This window comes from Notamacropus eugenii, chromosome 2 (assembly GCF_028372415.1).
Source record: "Notamacropus eugenii isolate mMacEug1 chromosome 2, mMacEug1.pri_v2, whole genome shotgun sequence".
In the NCBI taxonomy this organism is placed as follows: Eukaryota; Metazoa; Chordata; class Mammalia; order Diprotodontia; family Macropodidae; genus Notamacropus; species Notamacropus eugenii.
Window position 1 is genome coordinate 317,532,394 of NC_092873.1, and position 20,240 is coordinate 317,552,633.

At 39.4% G+C, this 20,240-nt stretch overlaps 1 protein-coding gene across 4 annotated transcripts in view; it reads left to right on the top strand.

The window, feature by feature from the left end:
* Window positions 1–20,240, top strand: part of MGAT5B (alpha-1,6-mannosylglycoprotein 6-beta-N-acetylglucosaminyltransferase B) — a 130,734-nt gene that overhangs the window by 37,876 nt on the left and 72,618 nt on the right. The gene's annotated exons all lie outside the window — the stretch shown is intronic.

Genomic DNA, 20,240 nt, shown 5'->3' on the forward strand with positions numbered 1-20,240 from the left:
CTTCCTTCCCACCGCATTCTACTGTCTCTTCTATTGCCCAAGTTTGAATGCTCATATTTTACGCAAATTTGGGGAAAACCCATGTACCAATATTTTGTCCTATATAAAAACCAAGAGACACATGACAGGATGGGTGTATTTCAATAAGCACATCTGCCTATACATTAGTATTTTAAAAAAAAATTTACTTAACATAGCGGGGAAAGCACTGGACTGAGAGTCAATTGACCTAGAGTCTAGCTTTAGCTTTGCCAGTGACTGGTTCTGTGATTTGGGGAATGTGATTTCCACCTTCCAAGAGTCAGTTTTTTCATCTGTAAAATGGACATAACATTGTGCATTTCTTCTGTTCAGATTTATGTACTTAATCCTCTCTCCTGAGCTCTAGTATTGTATCACCAACTGCCTATTGGACAATTTCAAGTGGAAGTCCTATAGGCATCTCAAACTCAATATGTTCATGACAGAACTTGTGATCTTTGCCATCAAAACCACCCCTCTTCCTAACTTTCCTCTTCATTCAAAGGTTCCACATCCTCCCAGGCACTCAGCTGTGCAAATGTGTAGGTGTCTTTACATCTTCACTGTCCTTTAAACCTCATATATAATCAGTTGCCAAGTTTCATCAATTCTACCTCCACTACTTCTCTTGTATCTTCACCCTTCTCTCCATTCAGAGAGATACTAGTCTAGTTCAAGTCTTCATCACCTCTTTCCTTGACTATTACCATAGCCTCCTAGTTGGTGTCTTTTCCTCAAATGCTCTCTCATTTCCAATCTTTCCTCCATATAAATGTCAAAGTGATATTTCTCTTTTAAAAATTTATTTAGTATTTTATTTTTCCCCAGTTACATGTAAAAACAACTTTTAACATGTTTTTAAAACTTTGAGTTCCAAATTCTCTCCCTCTCTCTTGACAGCCCCCCTCCCCTACCATTGAGAAGGCAAGCAATTCCATACAAGTTTATACATGTGTAGGCATGCAAAATATTTTCATGATAGTAATGTTGTAAAAGAAAACATAGACAAAAAAGCCTTAAGAAAAATTAAGTCAAAAAAGTATGTTTCATTCTGTATTCAAACACCATTAATTCCTTCTCTGGGGATGGATAGCATTTTTCGTCATAAATCCTTCAGAGTTGTCTTGGATCATTCTATTGTTGAGAATAGCTAAGTCACTCACAACTGATCATCTTACAATATTACTGCTACTTTGTACACTATATTTCATGTACGACTAAATTACTCCCCTGCTCAAGAAACTTCATTGGTTCCTTGTTGCCTCTAAAATTAAAACTGAAGAAGGCAAATTCTTTCATTTGGTTAAAGCCCTTCATAATTTGACTGGAACTGCTCCCTCCAAAGTTACCAATGATCTCTTCATTGCCAAATTCTACTGGCCTTTTCTCAATCTTCATTCTTTTCCCTGGAAACTCATCCAAGGCATGTCCACTAACTGCTGGTGTCCCACAAGGCTCTCTTCACCTTCTCTCACCATATCAATTCACTAAATGCTCTAATCAGCTTCCATGGATTCATTTACCATCTCTATACAGATAATTCTCAGATCTATTTATCTAGCCCTAACCTTTCCAGACCTCCAATCCTGCACCTCTAACTGCCCATTGAACATCTTAAATAGAACAAAACTAAATTCACTATCTTTTCCCACAAAACCTCTCCTCTTTCTAATTTCTCTAGTAGGTTCTTAACCTAATTGTCACCCTCAGCTTCTCATTCTCTGCCCTTGCTCATATCCAACAAAGTTGTCAAGTCCTATCATTTCTACCATTGTAACATTTTTTGGTACTATATGCTCCCTTTTCTCCTCAGACACTGCCCCTACTCCAGTATAGGCCCTCATTACCTGGACTATTGCAATAACCCTCTGGATGGCCTCCCTGCCTCATGTCTCCCCACTCCAGTCTATCTCAGCTACCAAAGTGATTTTCCTAAAGTACAGGTCTAACCATAATCTCCACCCCACCCCCCACTCAGTAAACTCCAATGGTTATCTATTATTTCCACGTTATCTATTATTTCCAAATATAAAATCCTCTGTTTGGCTTTTAAAGTCCTTCATAACCTGACCCCCTCCTATCTTTCCAGTCTTCTTCTACCTTACTCCCACACCAGTTACTCTACGATGTAGCAATGCTGGCTTTCTTGCTTTACCTCAATCAAAATGCTGCATCACTAGACTTTGTACCTTTTCCCTAGCTGTCCCCCACAATAGGAATGTTCTTCCTCCTTACCTCTGCCTCCTGGCTCCCTTCAAGTCTCAGCCAAAATCGTACCTTCTGCAATCAGCCTTTCCTGGTCTCCCTTGATGCTAGTGACTTCCCCTGAGAGTATCTCTAATCTATCCTGTAAATATCTTGGTTTTATGTAGTTGTTCACATTTTGTCTCACCAAGTAGATCAAAAACTCCTTGAGAACAGGGATTGTTTCTGCCTTTCTTAGTATCCCTAGAACTTAACATAGGGCCTGAAGCATCATAGGTGCTTAAGAATGCCTATTAGCTCAACTTGACTCCAGACACCCTTTCTAGGCCTATTAGAGTTTATTTTTCTTCATATACTCTATGTCCCAGCTCAAGTGACCTACTTGTTTCTCTCTCACAACGTTTTATCTCCTGTCTTCATGTCTTTGCACAAATTATCCTCTCATACCTGAATTACAGCCCCTTCTTGTCAACGCCTTTTAGAATCCCTGACTTCCCTAAAAGCCCTATAAGAAGACACTTCCTTTCCTGATCCCTGAACGTGTTAGTGCTTCCTCACTGGGAAATTGCTTTTTAATTATTTTGTTTAAATTCTATATTTATCTCTGCATGTGTGCCTATTGTTTTCCCCCAAATGAATATTTGCTTGAGGGCAGAGATGATTTCATTTTAGTATTTGAGACCTAGCATTGTGTCTGGCACATAGAAAGCAAGCCCATCCATTTCCATAAAGGGTTGTTGTGAGGATCAAGTGAGACATAGGTCACCTAGGTTTGAAATCAGAAATACTGAGTTCAAATTATGCCTCAGACAATAGCTGTGTGACTCTGGGCAAATTGCTTACCACAGCCTCAGTTTCCTCATCTGTAGAATGGGGATAGTAATAGCACTTACCTCACAGAGCTGTTCCAAGGTTGACAGACAGCATGTGTACAGTGCTTTGCAAACCACAAAGCTATAAATGCTAAATAAGCCATGAATGCTAGCAAGTATTGTTATTTTATCTAATATATTTTAAATCATAAAGGACAGCATGTTTCAGTCATATGACCTTCAACAAGCTAACTTACCTATTTAGGTCTCATTTTCTTCATCTAAAAACATCTAATACTTACACATGTACCTCAAGGAGTTGTTGTGAGGAAAACTTTTTATAAACCTTGAACTTTAAAAAACTATAAAGAGATTTGAGGTAATAATTAGATGAACAACATTTTTGTAACCTACCAGGCACGACATACACTTCCCGTGACCTGAACTCAGTCACAGTGTTCTTTTCTGCTCTGCAACATAGATAGGGCTGTGCCCACAATGGTGTCTTTGGGGATATTGCTCATAACCTTGGTTCTCCAACAGGACTCTAGTTTACAGGACAGTGACAATCTTACTGAAGTTCAAAGGTGATTAAGACAATGTCATAAAACTAAGTCCTAGAGTATTAAAAATGTCAGATTGACTATTCTTCCCCTGTCTCGATCTGGGACCTGCTACTCTCTGTGGTTTCACCATCTCTCTGGCTTGTCCCTTTTGTCTGCCTTTCCCTCTGTTCTGCTGTTACCCTCTCCTCATGGGAGTTGGTTTCGTGGGTGGAGGGATTTCAATGGGGCTGTGAAACCTCTTAACTGTTTCCTTAAAAAATCAAAACAATCCATCATGACTATTGGAACCTGTCAAATCCCACTGAAGGAACTGTACATTTCAGGGACAAGATGCTTCTAGTTTCAGGAAGATGAATGGTTGGGTATATTCACACACACACACACACACACACACACACACACACACACATTTCCCTATATGTATAACTTATAGACTCATAGCATTTTGTGAAAAAGAACCTTTAAAATCATTTGTCCAAACTTTAACAAATGGGAAACTTCTGCTCAGAAAGTCCATGGTCAGACAGTTGATATTCATATATATTCATTTATAGTTAAGAAAGTACATTACTTACAATTATTCATTTGTGTATATTCTGTTTGTTCTTGTTTTTGTTCAGTCATTCAGTTGTATCCAACTCTTTATAACCCTGTGGACCATATCACGCCAATGCTGCCCTTGGGGTTTTCTTGACAAAGATATGGGAATGGTTTACCATTTTCTTCTCCAGTAGATAAGGCAAACTGAGGTTAAGTGACTTGCCCAGTGTTATACAACTAGTAAGTGTCTGAGGATGGATTTGAACTCAGGTCTTCCTGACTCCAGGTCCAGTCTCACTATACACTGGTGCCTCCAATATTCTGTATAGACATTTATGAACATGCTTTCTTCCCTAAGGAAGAAAGGCTCCTTGAAAACAAGCACTGTTTCATTTTCTCTTGAGCACCTGATACTTAGTAGGTACTTAATAGTGGTTGATTCGTTATTTCATTTGGTCCTCACAACAAACTTGTGTGTTAGGTAATACCAGTATTATACCAGTATTCAATACCCAGCAGAAATAGCAGCAAACCCCAGATAATCCCTAATCACAACCAAAGACAGCCACGACATTGCCTGTGTGAAGAGCCTGGCTCTGACCCAAAGTTAAAATTCAAATTTTACAAATGAAGAAACTGAAACTCAGAATGGGGAAGTTATTCACCTAAGGTCACAAAGTTGGTGTCAGATTGGAACTAGAACCTGGATCTTCAGCCTCCTGGTCCAGTACCCATTTCTTGAACCCTTCCTTGAATACTTTTAACTGTGCAAGGTAGAAATAACTGCTGATTACATGTTACATGTTAGCACACATAGTTGTGTGCATGTGCGCTTGTGCTCACACTCAGTTATCTGCAGGTGGTCTATCTACCTTGTCCATTACTGGTGGCATTTTAAAAAAAATCCTCAGATGTCTTCTCCCTACCCCTAGACATGCTGCCTTCTTTGACTGTTAGCTGCAGTGCAAATTAGTTTTAATATCAGCCTAAACAATGAATAATTAAAAAGGTAAATCTGCTACAAAAGATTCATATTATGAATTCCAAAGCCAAATAGCAAGGTTCCTCTCCATTGGTGTGAATGATTAAATTCTAACTCTGTATATTTGTCAAATGTCTTTCATATGCATGGTATCCATCGGGGGATGGAATGGAAAGGGAGAACAAAAGAGAAAACTATGTGGTTCCTGTCCTCAAAATGCTGATGCTCTATTTAGAAAGACAATATGCATATATATATATACAGCTAGAAAACAATTAGACAGATAGATTAGAGCAAGCAACATATGAACAAATACATAAATATTTTATTTGTTTTAATAAAGTTCTCCCTTTAATCAGATAATGATTAAGTTCTTACTATAGGTAGAGCTGAATATTTTATACAAAGCACTAAACTTCAGTCTCTGGTCTCCTAAGGTTTACAATCTAGTAGAAGAGGATAGGACAAGAATAAACATTTCTTAATCATCTATAATGTTCAATGCGCTGTGCTAGGTGCTGAGGATACAATTTTGTTATTGTTCAGTCATGTCTGACTCTTCATGACCCCATTTGGGATTTTCTTGGCAAAGATACTAGAGTGATTTTCCATTTCCTTCTCCAGCTCATTTTACAGATGAGGAACTGAGGCAAACAGGATTAAGTGAGGACTTCCCAAGGGTCGTACAGCTAATAAGTATCTGAGACCAGATTTGAACTCATGAAGATGAATCTAACTGATTACATGTCCAGTGCCTTACCCTCTGTGCCACTTAACTGTCCTGAGGATACAAAGACAGAAACAAAACAGTTCCTTGAGGGGCTTACTTAGAATTAATGGGGACATCCAATATATAAAGAGCATATACAAGTTGCTAAATAGAGCAATATGAATATTTAGAAAAGGTACAAAATGTTATTAGTATGGACTTTAGATATAAATTATAGAAAGCCTGTGACCTTAGCCAAGTTAAAAATCTCTGGAGCTCCATGTTGTTATCTCTAAAATGAGCTAGTTGTCCTAAGATGATCGGTAAGGTCATTTCCTGTTCTAAACAGTGATTTTTTAGGTCTCTTCAATGCTACTTACCAAAAACTTTGGGAAACCATCAGTCTTCAAAATATTCCCTAAAGATTATGGAAACACCAACATACTACTGGTAGAGCAAAGAATGGTCCAAGCCATTTTCAAAAGCAATTTGAAATTACATGAACAAAGCAATTCATATGTCATATATCCTTTGACCTGGAGATTCCACTCCTAGGCATGTACCCCAACAAGGTCAGTGATAAAAACAAAGGCCCCACATACACTAAAATATTAAGTGAGACCTTTTGAAGTAGCAAGAACAAAGAAGCAAAGTAGATACCCATCAACTGGGGAATGTCTGGATAAGTGGTAGTTTTGAATATACTGGAATATAACTGTGATATAAAAATTTATTAATTTGGTGAATATAGAGATGCATGGGAAAACTTACATAAATTAATATCTGCAAGTAGCACCCATAAAACAATATATTGTACACAATGACCACCACCAAGTCAATGGAAAGAATGACAAAATAAGACAAATGAAATTTAATGCTTTGAAATTATAATGAACAAGCTTGGCCTCAAAACTGAGATATGAAAAGTTACCTCCCTCCCTTCTTTGCAGAAGTAGGAGACTATGGTGTAGAATACAGCCAATAATAGTAATAGCTAACATTTATATAGCACTTCTGATGTGCCAGATACTGTACTAAGCACTGTATAATTATCTCATTTGATCCTCATTTCAATCCAGGGAGGTAGGTGTTATTATTATTCTCCCTATTTTATGGATGAGAAAACTGAGGCAAACAAAGTTTAAGTGACTTGCCCAGGGTCACGCTTACTAGTGTCTGAGGCTGGATTTGAGTTCAGGTCTTCCTGATTCCAGGCTCAGTGTTCTATCTACTGTGCCACCTAATTATAAATGTCAGACTTTTATGACGTCGGTTTTGTTGTACTGGTTTTTTTCCTCTTTTTAAATTTTTTGTTATAATGGATGGCTCTCTGAGAGGGGGAAAGGTAAAGAGGATACATCAAGAAATATGGTTAACGTGAAAACAAAAGATACTGAAAAAATTATATTAAAAAAATGTTCCCTAGACCAGCACTTCTTAAACTGTGGGTCGCAACCCCATAGGAGGTAGCAAAAATTTGGCAACAGTAAAAGGTTTCTGAACACATAACAACCAAAAATTAACTGAAAATCAAACATGCAATGAATCCAAGGAGTTTCTGGCAGTGCTTGCCAGTGTTGCATTGGGCAACTTCACTGCAGTCTTGGTTCTGAACACAAAGCATGTGAACTTTGTGCCGTGCATGCCCTCAGGCCATGCAATGCCAACAAATGCTGCACTAAGGGATCTTGCATGGAAAAAGTTTAAGAAACCCTGCCCTAGACTGTAGTTCAAGGTCCTGGCAATGCTGCATGTAGTATTAGAGTGTCAACCACTAGAAGTTTCAACATGAAATTAAATTGACAGAGTAGGGAATGGAGTGCCAGAGAAGAAAAAGGAATATTCTTTTTTCACTAAAACTTAATCCTGTACTCAGGTTTGATTTCCTTTAGGCATGACCCAATTTTCCTCTCAGATCCTTACAGAGGGACCAGTTATAGATGTCCTATTATAAAAAGGGTAAAGGCAGTTCAGTGAAATGGAAAGAGTACTCCGTGGGGAGGGGAGTGAAGGTCAAGAGAAGTGATTCTTGGTCCTAACTCTTGCACTTACTAGCTATGTCACCTTGGACAAGATATTTTATCTCTCTGGGCCTCCTCTGTAAAATGAGGGGTTTGGACCACATAGTCGCTAAGATCCATTCCCACTTAACAATTCTATGGAAATCTTTATTTTTAATTTCCTTTTTTAAAAAAGTTATGAACTTAACTATTATCAAGAAGCACAAACATTTCATTCAATATGTGAAAAAGAAAATGAATTATATATGAAACTGATCTTATTTTTAGGAGTGTATATTACATTTGACAATGAAGGAGTTTCTTACACTGATGAAATCACATATCTGGATCTCTTTAAAAGAGTTAAATATCAATCAAATCAATCAATCAACAAATTGCCCCATTTATTTGTGTTTCCTTCTGGACTTTTTTCTTTTGTGTATTTTTAATGTTACATTGATGCCCATCACTATCCTTACCCTTGCCTCCCTCCTCTTGTCTACCTCCCAAGCCCTCCCTTGTAACAAGTATGGTCAAACAAAACACATCAACTTTGGTAATGTCTAAAAGTGCAAGCTCTAGTCTATCACCTCTCATCAGCTCCTTTTTAAAATCATGGATAGGATAGGTCATGGCTGTGATCAAAGTTCTGAAGTCTTTCAAAGCTATTTTCCTTTAAATTATCATGGTCTTCATGCAAATTGTTCTCTTGGTTCTGCGCAATTCACCATGGATCACATTCACATTTTTCCAAGTTTCTTTGAATCTTTTGTTTTCATAATATTCTTTATAATCATATACCTCCATTTGTTCAGTCATTTTCCAATTGATAGACTTCTTTTGTTTCCAATTTTCTTTTGCAACAAAAAGTGCTACCATAAAATTTTGTACATGTGAGTCCTTTTCCGTCTTTAATCTTTTTCAGACTTCATTGTTGTAGATGTATCTCTGGGTTAACAGGGATATAGTTTTACATTTTCTTTCCAGTTATGGATATCTTCTTAGTGGTTTTTGTCACTCCCCAAGTGGACAGTGATCAGGCTAGATTTGTTTTCTTTCTCTTCCCAATGAAGAAAGGAAACCAAGGACCCCCAGTATCGTAAGTTGTTGTGTTCATCCTTTATTTTCGAAGAGGACCATGACATCAGAGAAATGATGGCATGACTTGCACTTGACTTTGTTTTGAGTGAGGGAGGGCTGTGCAAGGTCACCAGCCTCACTTTCTCCTCCTGAGCCATCTGGGTCCAGTGACCAGATATTCCAGTATTATAAGTATGAACTTAACCACAGACTAGGTTCCCTACAAAGCATAATGAAAAGCATTCTGGACTGAAAGTAAGGAACCCATGTTTCTTCCCCTCACTTTGCAAAGTCACAACCTCTCTGAACTTCAGCATTTTCACTGGAAAATGAAGGTGTTGACCTTTTCAGAAGGACATGAGGATACAACCACAGAAGTAAAAGTGTTTATAAAAGTTAAAATAACTATGGCTAAAATTTGTATACTGCTTTAAGGTTTGCCAAATTCTTGATCTCGTTTAATCCTCATAACAATCCTGGGAGGCTGGTGCTATTATTTTTGCTATCTTACAGATGATGAAACTGAGGCTGAGGGAAATTCAATGACTTACTCAGGGTCAGAGAGCTAGTAAAGGTCTGAGGCTGCTCTAGCATCTTCATGGCCAGAAGTCCATGACTGGTGACATCTAGCTATAAAAGTTAAAGAAGTAACAGCATCCATCCTTGGAGTAAGGAAATAATATTTTCAAGCATTTTCTCTGACAAATGGGACCATGGACAAGTCATTTGACTCTCTCTGCTCCCTGGTAACTCCAAGAGTTGCTGTCAGATTGCCTTTAACTTCCAATGAGTTCTGTTAAGCAAGGGTTAAGGAGTTCCTTACACTGATGAAATCACATATCTGGATCTCTCTAAAAGAGTTAAATATCAATCAACTTATTATTATTTCAGGATTACATGGAGTAGTTGGGTGCCTAAAATATTTATCCTCCTCTTGTAGGACAGGAGAAGCTAGGCGCTGTTCTGGGGAAGAAGGCAGAATGTGGATTTCAGAATCTGTCTCTAGCCCACCTTCAGATTAGCCCAGCCTAATGACTGGAATTGCAAATGTCTGGGAGTCATCTCCTCCTCAAAGAGGTGTGTCTTCAAACTACGAACTCCAGTTTTATCTTATTAATATTGATTGGCTTTTCTGGAGCAGAAGTAATGGAGTGACAGGGAGTTATTTACCGTCCTTAACTAGGTTCCCTATCCAATAAGGCTGTTTTCAAAGGAGCTAGGCTTTCTGAGAGAGGCCAGAGATGGTGAAAGGCAGTGTACCATTGAGTTAAAAATTCAGAGACCACCAATGTTGACCTCTAGAGTTAGATAATTGTCTAGTCTTCTTCAGGGTGGTTGATTCTCTAACAGGGATTCATAGGGAGTTCGTGGATAGTTATACATTCTACTATGACCTGACCTCCCAGGGCTCTGACTGACTGACCTGATCTAGGGAATGAATGTGTCTATGTGTATGTTTTCTCATCGTGTGGGCCTGTTTATGTCTGCCTGTGTTTTAGTGTGTTTTGGGTGTGTGTGTTTAGAAAGAAAAGCTATTGGTTTCTTAATAAAATAACTATTCCCAGCAAGTGTGCTAGCCAGCTGTGGGGAAAATCAATACCACTGTTAGAGGAATGCAGCTCTCATAAATCACAGGAGGAAAGTGAAATTAAACGTCCTTATGGAGGCATCCTGGAGAGCTCATTTACCCAGCAAGGGTAGCAGAAACTGTAATAGGCTATCACAAGTTCAGAATTCATAGTAGAAGAAGGAGAAACTGCAGGGACAGGGTAGGGATCTTGTGTAAACAGCTAGAAAAAGAAGAAAACCCAGACCACGGGAATCCTTCATGTGTGAAAGAGCCATGGTAAGAGCTCTGGAAGAATGAGAGAACTCCCTTCTCTCCTTCCCTATATCTCTTTAATTAAGGAAATTTGTTCTGTGAATTTTGGATTCAGTCAAAAGGCTATACTTGAGGACCTAGAGAGCCACATGTGGCATCGAGGCCACAGGTTCCCCACCCCATACCACAGAGGACAAAAAGGAAGCTCTCAAGAGCCAAATTCTTCTACTGGGAGATGGAGCATTTTGCCCTGTGGCCTGTGAGATAACTTGTAGCAACCTTCCTGAGCTACATTGTGCAAAAACAGATTTTGTAGAGGAAAGAGTGGAATATTCCTCACAGGGCTATGATAAAAAACAAGTATTTGTAAACCTTATGTACAATATAAATATGAGTTGTTATTAGTATTATTATTTTTGTTTTAGTAACGGCAATGTGGCATCTGGGGCACCCCCTCTTTTATGTGGAGCCCCAAAATTAGCTACCCCAGATTCAAAATTCTGTATGCGTCCACATCTAACGAAAATTATAGCTCATGAAACCTCTCCAATGATTAGTTTGCTTTTTCTCTAATCACAAGGACACATTAGTTCATTAGACATTTAATGAAATATCATAAAAGATCTGCAAAAGAGCATTTCTCATCCCACTCCCCAAAGTTGGGGTATACTATCTCACATATTACACCAGCAGCAGAGGGAGCATGTATGCATAGGGATCACTCATGAGGGATCCATAAGCATGGAGAGACAACTCACATGTCTAATGCTGCAGGACCCCTGATGTCTTTTTGTGATATCAATACTATCAGTCTCACTGGACTTGCTTGTCACTCTGTCTGCTGATCTTGCTAAACATGTACCAGGGATGCTGCTCCTCCAGTTTCTGCTGGTCCTTGCTGGTCGCACTACATAGGCTGCTTTGGTCTGTTAGGAGTTGCTGTTGCTTATAGTTCCTGTTGCTGGTATCATGGGCATCTCTGGACCCATCCTGTGCTTACTTTGGGTCAGAGAGAGGGAGAGAGAGAGAGAAAAGGAAGGAAGGAAGGAGGAAGGAAGGAAGGAAGGAGGAAGGAAAGAAGGAAGGAGAAATGGAAGGAAGAAAGGAAAGAAGGAGGAAGGAAGGAAGGAAGACAGGAAGAAAGAGAGGAAGGAAGGAAAGAAGTAAGGAAGGGTAGAAAGAAGGAAGGGGGAAGGGGAGGAAGGAAGGAAGCCATAATAATTCCAAAAACAAAACAAACAAAAAATAGTTCTCATTCTCAAAGAGGATACATTTGAATTAAGGACATTATATGTAAAATATTTAGATACATGCAAAATGCCTATGTGTATCCTCTTTGAGTCCTGGTATGTGGAGACCAAGAGTGGGATGATATGGCTGCACTTGGGCAGGAAATAACCACAAAAATGAGTGTCCTGAGGGATGGCTTGGGCCAGGCCCAGGGTTAGAAGCTAATGAGTCCCCAACAAGGTCTTTCTTGAAGATTATGCCTTGCTGCTCAGGGCATTAATGCTGGTCTGGATTGTTGTTCTGTCATGTCATTTATGTTTGACTTTTCATAACCCCATTTGGGTTTTTTTTGGCAAAGACACTAGAGCAGTTCCCCATTTCCTTCTCCATCTCGTTTTATAGATAAAGTAACTGAGGCTACTTAACAGGGTTAAGTGACTTGCCCAGGGTCACATATTTAGTAAGTATCTCAGGCCAGATTTAGATTCAAGAAGATTCATCTTCCTGACTTTAGGTCAGGCACTCTATCCGCTGTGTGGCCTAGCTGCCCTTGGTCTGTATTAAGACACTCAGAATTCTGTGGCTCACTCTCTTGACCAAGTTGACAGACCTCATTCCCTGCACCTAAAACAGAAAAGAATGAATGAAAAGACCAGGGTTTCTCCAGGGCCATATAGCCTTAGAAGAGGAAGAAGACCCTGAGACCTTTCCCTTTAAAGCATAGTCTGTCACCAGGTACCGTAAGTGAAAAAATCACCTCCCACTCCCAGACCAGAATCTGAGACCTGAATCACAGAATCTAAAATTTAGAAGAAACCTCAAAAGTCTAGTTCAATCTCTAGCTGAAGCAAGAATTTTGTCTAGTATTATTGACCAGGGATCTTCTAGCCTTCCAGTCTTTACTTCAATGTTTCCACTACCAGAGAGAGCTCATTACTTATTAAGGCACCCTATTGCACTATGGGCTAGTTTTAACTGCTAGAACCAACTTGTCCAAGCCCACACGAGCAGTCTCTCAAATCAACTAGCATTTTCTAGGCACTTTCCTTGAGGAGTTCATAGATAACAAAAATCAATCCAGATTCAGGGCTCCTTGAAGTCTACCAGAATACATGGGCATGATTCTTCTTCCTTCTCTGATCCTTTGATGGTTCTCAAATCTTATCAATGTAGGTAATCCCTTCAATAATGCAGCTCACAAGCCATCTTTCACTTGTCATAATGGGTGACTTTCTTCCATGTCCTCCATTAAATTCTCTGCAAAAGGTCTATTCAGAGTTTAGAGGTCCTTCTTCAAGATCTCTGCCCATTACATAAATACTAATGGAGCATATGTGTGGGCCATTAGTTAGCCTTCATTCTCAATAAATAACCAGTCCATTTCCCTTTCCAGTCTATGTATTCCCTGGCTAATATCTTTTATGCTGTTTCTCTTATACTCAATAAGCTCAAATGACTCTTTAATTCCGGGATCAAATATAAAACCCTCTGTTTGGCTTTTAAAGCACTCCCAAAACTGACCCTACCCTACCTTTCTAGCCTTCTTACATTTAACTCTTCTTCATATATTCAGATCCAATGACAAAGGCCTTCTTACCATTCCTTACACAAGATACTCCATCTTTAGACCTCATGTCTTTTCATTGACTCTCCCTTATGTTTGGAATGTTCTTCATCCCCACCTTCTAGTTTCCATATACTCCTTCAAGACTCAACTCAAATCCCATCTACAAGAGGACTTTTCTGGTCTACCCCCACTGCTCTGAGATTACCTTCTTTTTGTCATTGTGCAGTCATTCAGTTGTGTCCAACTCTTTGTGACCTCATGGCTCATAGCACGCCAGGCCCTTCTATCCTCCACTCTCTCTCAAAGTCAATACAAGCTTATGTTCATTGGTTTTAATTGTCTTCTCCTTTTACCTTCAATCTTTCCCAACATCCAGGTCTTCTTCAGTGAGTCTGGTCTTCTCATGATGTGGTCAAAGTACTTAAGCTTCAGCTTCGGTATTTGACCTTCCAGGGAAGTCTGAATTAATTTCTTTAACTATTGATTGATTTGATCTCTTTGCTTTCCACAGAATTTTCAAAAGTCTTCTCCAACACCACAATTCAAAAGCACTGATTCTGTGGTGCTCAGTTTTCCTTATAGTCTAACTCTCACAGCCATATGTTGCTACTGGAAAAGCCACAGTTTTTTGCTGTATAGACTAGTGTTCGTCTACTGCCTTACCCATGAGTGTTGAGCTTTTTGACTACAGGGGCTTGGTTTTGTGTTTGTTTTTTTGTTTTGTTTTTGCTTAGCACAGTACCTGGCATTTAATAAACATTTAATAAGTATTTGTTGACTGGCTGACTGATCAGTTCCTCATGGGTAATAGAAATTGAGAAGAAATTGTGGCTGGGTAACCTCAGGGTTCAGACATGAACTGCTTGGCATTTCTGTACAGATTTAAAAGTTGAGAATTTATAGGCCTAGCACAGTTTTTTCCTTTAACTTCGCAGTGGGGTTTGCTTTAATCAGATTACTTTCCTCCTGGTAGCCAACTGAGATTAGCCCTGCTATGGTGAAAGGTGAGAGGAGGAGGAGGTAAGGGAGAGGGAAAAGTGATTTTTGAATTTAGAATATTTCTAAGAGAAGGCCAACCTATGTAAAAGCATAGCACCGGATACTTTGGGCAAGAAACAGATAATATGAGGGCACTGAGTAACAGAGGTAGGGGGAAGAAATTATGACAAGAAATGGGACTTTTGTTGAGTCCTGCCTCTTTCCTCTTTTCTCAGATACCCAAGGGAAATAAGCTTCTCTCTTTGAAAAAATGGGACTCAAAAGGGAGGGGAAGCTCCAGCCAATTTACTTCCTTTGTCCAACCCTAGAGAATCTAAGGAAATAAGGGGAGTTCGTGGAGGTGGGGATGGGGGAATGATGTAAGCTATATTTCTAGTTCTAATACATGATCCTTCTACCTATAGATTGAGAACAGACTTCCCCTCCAAACCCACAGAACTGACTTAGGCTTTCCCTCTTCCCTTTCTCTATGCCTTACTTGACACAAGACTCTTGTTTTGTGACAAAGCAAAAAGGAGACCAGAGAAATTGAATAGCTGATAATGAGATTTGCTCAAGCATTACTTCCATCCATCAACTTGTGTGGTGGGTACAGTTGAGGAAACTGAGGCTCAGAAAGGTTAAATAACTGTCACACAGTCAAAATGCTCCCCTAACTTTCACTCCAACTCACAGACTACTACTATTCTCAGGGTTTTAGGGATAATAAAAGCCTGAAGTAATTTGGGCTAAAAAGATATACTCAGAAAACAATGGTCTGCTCTTGAGAACCACAGGGCAGAGAAAAAAATTGTCCAAGGAGTTTTAGAAAACTAAGAAAAAAAACTAGAACTTCTTGTAAAATTAAGCAACCAGAAATTAGACTAGTCTCCAAGCCTTAGCTGGTGTGACCCCTGTCAACAATCAGCAACAGTATTTAGCAAAAACATTTACTAAAATAGTATGGTAAGAACAGTTGATACAAACCTTTCCCCCCTAGTTCCTGGAACACATACTCCAACATCTGTACACAGTGCACCCATGGGAAAAGTGGATTCAAACTAAAGCGTACAATGCAAGTGAGGCACACGTATAGGGAGTATAGAACTCATAGCCCCTAGAAACCTTTCCTCCCTCTAAAGAGTCCTCACAAAAGCCTCTTGGGTTCAGCTCTCTGGTTGGCAGGCTACTCAGACAACTTCCAAGATCTCTTCATTTCCTGAGTCCATAGCCAGCACTTCTCTTCACCACAAGGACTCATGATCCCTTCCTCCAGTGACTCTCTCCAGTGACTCTCTCCAGTGTCTATCCTTGGTGTGGCTCTTTACTCCTGAGGTGTATTCTTCCTCTAACTGATTCTTCCCATGACTGTTTAAGAAAAACCATAGCTACAGCTTCATTCAGCTGACAGCTGATGGGACCTTGGGGTCTTCTGAACTTACCATCCTTGGGCCACGTGGTTCTCAAGATACTCAGAAAAAAAACAAATGCAAATGAGATGGAGGTAACTATGGCCTCACAGCACCCATGGCAAGGTACAGTGTTGGGAATCCTGCCCCTCCCCTTTTCAGTGCTGGAGAGGCAGTGTAAAGCTGTTGTGCCCCATTCTCCACTGGAAGCAAAGAGGAATGACACAGGGGAAGGTTCCCCTTTTTATATGTTGACTTGAGATCCTGCTTAGCAACTGATTAAAGAACTTTTTGACACCACATCTCACTTGCTTGTCCGTTTCTCTCTCTGTGTCTCTGTCTTTCTCTGTCTCTGTATCTCTATATCTTTCTGTTTCTGCCTCTCCCTGTGTGTTTCTCTCCATCTCTATCTCTGTCTCTCTCTGTCTCTGTCTCTATCTCCACTCATCTGGTACTTAAGAGCATCCTCTACCAGGGATGGAGAACCTGTGACCTCAAGGCCACATGTGGCTTTCTAGATCCTTGGGTGTGACCTTTTGACTGAGTTCAAGTTTTACAGAACAAATCCTTTTATTAAGGGGATTTGTTCTGTGAAGTTTCGATTCAGTTAAAGGGCTACACTTGAGGACCTAGAGGGCCAAATGTGGTGAGGCCAGAGGTTCCCCACCCCTACTTAAGGGTATACAAGGTATATCCATGTACAAGGTACATCATATATGACAGCTATTTAATTCCTTCAACCAAAAGAAATACTTATAGTACAAAAGACTCACAGAATGCATTAAGAAAATTTTTTGAGGCAATCAATTAAGTGACTTGACAGTCACCCTCAGTGGTGACTAGGACAGCTAGTAGGTGTCTGAGGCTGAATTTGAACTCAAGTCTTCCAAAGACAAGTGCTATATCCATTGCATCATTTCGCTTCTCCCTGCATTACTACTTAATGCTTGAAACAATAGTTTATAACTCCCATTATCCTCTCCTAGAAGGTCCATATTTAAACTTTTTACCTTGGTTCTGTGCTGTCAGAACAATTTGAAAGGCAAGTATGGCATAGTGGAGAGAGGGCCAGATTATGTGACAATTAGACCTCAAAGTTCAACTTCTGCTTCAGACATAACCAGTATGACTCTGGGCAAGCTACTTAAGCTCTCTGGGCCCAGTTACCTTATCTTAAGTGGAGAGATTGGACTCCCAAACCCAAATCACTCTGACTTTCATCAAATGGCCAATAATAGGCTCCAGTCCAAGCCTCTCTTGCTTATTGTTTGGGTTTTGATGACTCAGAGTGAGTGTAAATAGCAATTGTTTTCTGTTCTGGCCAGAAACTCAGAGGTTCCTTCCTTTCCCAGTTGAGTTCTTTTATGATGGCAAATTAGGCCATCTTTTGTCTCAGTTCTGAACTAGCCCTTAATCATTGAATGGGCATTGTCTCAGACAGACTGAGACCTGGGAATGACCTTAGTTTAAAAAGGCTGAGGTCACCCATTGCATCCTTGGTAAGAAAAAAGCAGTCAATTTCACTCTTATCTTGCCTCTGGACTCTGATGACCCTAGAGGAGAGAGTGAGGCTGATGACTTTGCATAACTCTGCCTCCCTTAAATACAATTCACACATAAGCCAAGACATAACCCTCATGATGTCATTGGTCCTCTTCAAGAACACAGGATGAACAACGTCGAATTAACATTTTGTCAGGAAGTAGTTTTTTTTTCAATTTGAACTTTCTTATTGTTTTTTGTTTGTTTTTCTTCTGTTGTGCTATATCTCCATCTCTCAAGTCACAGCTCTGCTAGGTTCTAAGCCCTCTTAACATATATTCAGTTGGCTTTAAAAGTTAAACTGGGGACACAAGCACTAGCATTATGGATTACTTTGAAAATAGAAAGTGTCATCTCCACCAGTGCTAAGTCCAGTACGATGAGTGTGATGCTGAATAATTTCATTTGGAACAAGCTGAACTTGTTAAATCAGATAGACTGCATCTGTACTATTTAAAGTCCATGCTACAGATATCATATGAAAATTGCTGAATAAAAGAAAAAAAGGGAAATTGCTACCTCACATTCAGTAAATTAGCAAAGACAACAAAAGATGGGAATAATCAATCATATGGACAGATAGACAGACTAATATACTATTGATGGAGCTGTAAAGTAGTCCATCCATTCTGGAAAACAATTTGGAAATATTCTAATGTCACCTATGACTAGGTAGGGGGTAGTGTCCACAAAGGGGCTCTGGTCCTGAAGTTAAGACCAAATTCATTCTGGGACAGCCTGACCGTAAAGTCGGGACATTTTATCTCTATCCCAAGATAGAACTATGAAAAAAAATCTCTAAAACAAAGCTAAGTTATCGCCCAAGGTCCCTTCTAAAAATATTACTTACCATATAAAGTAGTAGATATCAAGTGTAGAACAGCTAGTTATTTTCCACCTTAAGAGAAGTGCTTAAAGTCCCCAAACCTCAAGTGTTCATTAATGTATCCTTCAGACATAAACTAGGACCCATCATCTCTATTATACTTTCCTCAGAGATAAGAAATACCCCCTAAGAGGTTTATAGAAACTGACAGATTTCACTCTTTCTTTTCAGTCTGTACTCTCCGAATAGTAATTTGAGCTTCAAGTCTACCCAGCTGTCATGGCTAGGGTTTCGGTTTTCAGGATGACCTGGTTGACGGTCATCCCCTCCACCAAGAAGTTGCTGTCAGTCAGCACCCAGAAACTCTTGGCCTCTCAAGCTCACAAGGTGGTTCTCAAGATTAGAACTGCCAGTCTCAGAGGACTGTGGTTTAGTCATCTGTGCTTGGAGAAAGAAATACAAAGTAGAAAAGGCAACTAGAAACTTGAGATCCTGTCTCAGGCTCACCCAGATAAGCATGTGTTCTCATTGCCATGTGCTCAGAGCTGTCATCACTGCTTCTAGGGAGTTAGAGAGAAGAAAAGTTTCCTTTCCTCTGTCAATGGAAGTCCAAAGGAGAGAGCTAATGTTGACTGTGTGCCAACAAAGAGGAAGCCCAGAAAAAAAAAGAAAGCAGAAACTACTTCTTATAGCCCATAGAATGAGTTGTTCTTCATGGCTCAGTCATCTTTGATATAACATTCACCACCATTCCCTAATCATGGATACCAAGGAAACAAACAGTGGTCATGCATGCCCTTTAGTGAGGGACCAGAGCATGTGTGGGTCAGGGTTCAAGCCCATCCTCATGCACACACTTTGAGAGATTCCCTACTACACTAGAAAGGGACTAAAATGTCCATATTCTCTGATCCAGAGATATTACTGCTAGATACACTGGATATTACCAGTACACTGAGGTCAAAGACAAAGAAAAATCTATATATTTATGGGTATTGTGGTGTAGTGATAGGATTGTGTAGACTTGGAGAGAGGAAGACCTAAGTTCAAATTCCTCCTCAGGTAATTATGAACTGTGATCCTAGGCAAGTTGCTTAACCTCTCTCAGCCTCAGTTTTCATGAAATGGAAATAATCATTACACCTACCTCCCAGGATTGTTACAAAAATTAAATGAAATAAGATCTGTAAAATCTTTTGCAACCTTAAAGCAAGATATAAATGTTATTTTCTTAGTGGTGTTGTTGTTATGCACTTAAATATTTTCACCGTATTTTTTGTAGTAGCAAAGAACTGGAACCAAAGTAAATGGTCATCAGTCGGTAAATGGTTAAACAAATTTTGGTGCATGAATGTGATGGAATATTTAGAATAGTACAGCTTCATAAGAAACAATAAATATGAAGAATATAGGGTGGCATGGAAAAAATTATATAAAATTCATAAAATAAGCAGAGCAAGGAAAACAATCTATACAATGTTTGCTACAGTGTAAATGGAAAGAAAACAAAACAAAAACAAAAAAATGAAACTAAAGATTTTAATTATAATGACTCAGCTTGACCCCAAGCAAGGGAGATGGGAATGCAACTCCCTTCTTTGCAGAGGTAGGGGACCACTGATGTCGCGTGATGTATATGTTGTTGGACTTAACTGATGTGTTGGTTAGTTTTGCTAAACTGTTTTTAAAAATTCTTTGTTATAAGGGACAGCTCTGTCAGTTGGGAAAGAAGGTAGGAATGTATTGGAAAAAGAAGGTGATATAAAGAAGGTGATAGATCAATAAAAACTTCTTTAAAATGCTTCCAAACGTATGGTTCTACACATATGCTTTGTGCCTTTGCTATTATCAGGGTTGATAAAGGAGGAATAAGGTACTAAATTTAGATTCAGGAAAGTCTGGTTTAAAAGCTTGCCTCTGTCACTGATTTATTGTGTGACCTAGGCAGTTC